The sequence below is a fragment of the Raphanus sativus genome, chromosome 2 (assembly GCF_000801105.2).
Source record: "Raphanus sativus cultivar WK10039 chromosome 2, ASM80110v3, whole genome shotgun sequence".
NCBI lineage: Eukaryota > Viridiplantae > Streptophyta > Magnoliopsida > Brassicales > Brassicaceae > Raphanus > Raphanus sativus.
In genome coordinates, this window is record NC_079512.1 from 21,893,983 (window position 1) to 21,897,495 (window position 3,513).

At 36.2% G+C, this 3,513-nt stretch overlaps 1 pseudogene; it reads left to right on the forward strand.

Annotated features, from left to right (window-relative positions):
* The first annotated feature begins 269 nt into the window (after window positions 1-269).
* Window positions 270-2,563, forward strand: LOC108840263 (VAN3-binding protein-like; annotated as a pseudogene).
* Window positions 2,564-3,513: the final 950 nt, after the last annotated feature.

The following is a 3,513-nucleotide window of genomic DNA, read 5'->3' on the forward strand; positions in this document are numbered from 1 at the left end:
ATCATATACCATTTTAATAGAGTAGTGGCTTAACACTATCAAACGAGCACTTGCCAATCAAAATGAAAGTTATTACTAATGACAAAACGACATTATTACATATACGGATATACCTAACTCCCATTTTGACAGAAAGTTGAGACTACTATGCTAAAAAGAATAGACAAAAAGTTAAGACTACCCCTCCATTTGATATTATAAAAAGAAAATATGTTCCAAGGATGATGGTCACTTTGATCATGGCCCAAATCATTCCCACCCATGGAAAAGATGCTCATGCCATCAAACCTTTTTTCAAAAAAAAAAAAAATAATAAAGGGTAGAACCCACATCAAACTAAAAAAGTAAAGTAATTAACCATTTCCTTCTTTCGTACCCAATAACATAAATATTTGATCAATCAACAAATCGAAAATCGAAAATCTTTGAAAACAAAAAAGAAAACACTATGGAACTATCTCTAGCATTAACATCAACAGATCATCAGCATCAGGTTAACAATAATCCATCACCTTCAGAAGCACATCCAGACACTATGGATTTTCTATCTCGAGAATGGTGTAATTTTGCTGTCCAGTCGCTTCAGCCCGACCATATCATCTACGACCGTTCCATTGTCCCCGTAGAGACATCACTCGCCAAGTTTCAAGGCGACTTAAGTCTTGTTCCTTGTGGTGTAAGTAACCAGAGATTTTTTATTTATTTATTCCTGATTATTTCTTCAGGTTGCTTTGGTAAGTGTTTTTAATTAATGAAGATTGTCAAACTAGATGGATAAGAGTATGAAGATGGGCGATGCAGATTTTAAGCCCTCTATGCCTTCATGGAAACCAATGATGTCAAGGTTAACATATCATGTTGAAATTATAATTTTCTCCTATAATACGGTTTGTTTGTTGTATGGATGTTCATATTTTTCCTCATATTGTTTTTTTATATTTATAATTTTGTTAAGGTTTATTTGATTCACAATTGGTGAATTTTTGGTTAATGAAAACATATAAAAACCCAATAAATTTACATTTTAGAGAATAAAACAGCGATTAATAGAGAAACTTAAAAGATTATCTTATATTGACAATATTTTTGTTGAACGATGTAAACAGTCATGGATATGGATGCAACAAGCAATGCACCCGGAGTTGAGCTACGATGGCTTCTTCCACAAGAAACTTGTAGAACCCTGTTTTGCTATTTCGTTAGGTTTGATTTTTAAATAAACGTATTGGTTTTCTGAATTAAAACAATAATGGGATTGTAGAAACTTCCTTGGAAGATTACGCCATCCATAAAGAAATGGTGGAAAGAGATTAAGGCCAAACGAAAAGAAGAAGTGAGGCTACAGAGAGCTGAAGTCCACGCCGCCGTTTCATTAGCCGGTCTGGCTGCAGCTCTAGCCGCCGTAGCTTCAGAGAACGCTGGGAAAGACGGTTGCAATGGTCGACCAACAACTAAAGAGACAGCCGTGGCTTCTGCTGCGGCTGTGGTAGCGGCGCAGTGTGCTCAGATGGCAGAGACAATGGGAGCAAACAGAGACCAGCTCAGCGCAATGATTGGTTCCGCTATGACTGGGACAAGTGTTAGTGAGATACTCACTCTCACTGCCTCAGCTACAACTTGTAAGAAAAAGATTTAAGTTTCTTTCTTTGTGTGTATTCTATAAGTATGCTCTGTTTCTGAGTCATTGGTTTTTGGTAAATAAGCTTTGAGAGGTGCTGCGACGTTGAAAGCAAGAAGAGGTTGCAAGATCAATAGATTGAACGGCTCTGTGCCTGTGTTACCTATCGAAGACTCCTCTGATTTGCTTCCTGAATTTGACAAGAATACATCTCTTCTTGCTAAAGGAACCGATCTCTCCGTTGAGACACCAGATGGTATATAAATCCTCTGTTTTTCTTCTCTTAATTCCTCTGTTTTGTGGATAAACTAATGATATATCATTGGACTGGAACAGGGGATTTCAAGGTTAGGACAGTGTCTATAGTCTTAAACAAGGACAGGAAGGTCTAAATCTTGCACTAATCCTCAATACTCTTAACCAATCATGTTTATTAAACATTGATCTTGGGTTTATTTTACACAGGTGATTCTTAAAATGAAGAAACATAACCTGCTCAGGACCAAGAAAGAATGTATGAGCTAGCTTCTTTATCCCTTGTGTTTTGACCTAACTTGATTTCCAAGCTAAGATTTCAAAGCATTGAGTGTTTTGTTTGTGATTTGTGTGGTAAGGTATTGTGACGAATGTTCATGTGGAACTTTATAAAGATTCGGAGAGCGAAGACAACAACATAGAAGACACTTGTTATCTCATTGTCCTGAAGACGAACAGAGGAGCTATCAAACTAGACATGGAGGACGATTACGGCCGTTACAAGACATGGGTCACAACGATTCAACACATGCTCACTCTCTCTTCTTCTTCTTCTTCTTCCTTCCGTACAAAATACGATCTCACTTTCTACAACAAAAACTGAAATGTTTCTTAGTTTTGTTGTTCAATTTCTCTATGTAATTTACTTTAATTTGCATGTTTATTTTTATATCCTCCTCTGTTTCTTTTCTTGCTCTCGATTTGATCCTATAATATAAAGCATAATTTGAGAACTTACGTTTCTTATACTCCACAGACATCAGCTAGCATTCTAAGTAAAGTAACCTGAGATTTGAGAAGCATAAAATGCTGATTGACTTGATGATCAAGGTAATGACTAGGGGAAACCTACAAATTAGATAAGTAGTAAGGAAACAACGTATATAAAAAAGTAAAAACATAACATATGAACATTCTATCAAGCTACTCCTTTGCTAGCTTGGTTTTTGAAGGATAAAATGTAGCGACCAAGATTCAAACTATCCAGCATAAGGATAGTTGATCAGGCGCCTCACTTATTTAATGATTCAAACCAAACTCAGCAAAGTCGATTCAGAGATATTATTGGCTATAGAAAGAAAATTGATCAGGCGCCTCACCAGCTACATCATTCAGAACAATTTCACACATAAATTTCCTGAGAAGACGCCAATTTGTTTGCTTTCAAGCAATGTAAGGGAACATAAGCAGCCACAGCATCAAGAAGAAGAAAAATTTATAAATCAAAGTAGAGAAATATTTGTGAGATAAATTAATTTGATTGAAACCAAAAAGTAGAGAAGAAGTTGCAAGATCAATAGATTGAACGGCTCTGTGACTGTATTACCTATCGAAGACTCCTCTGATTTGCCTCCTGAATTTGACAAGAATACATCTCTTCTTGCTAAAGGAACCGATCTCTTCGTTGAGACACCAGATGGTATATAAATCCTCTGTTTTCCTTCTCTTAACTCCTCTGTTTTGTGGATAAACTAAAGATATATGGTTATCATTGGACTGGAACAGGGGATTTCAAGGTCAGGACAGTGTCCATGGTTTTAAACAAAGATGGAAAAGTCTAAATCTTGCACGTATCCTCATTATTCTTAACCAGTCATGTTTATCAAACAATGATCTTTGGGTTTATTTTACACAGGTGA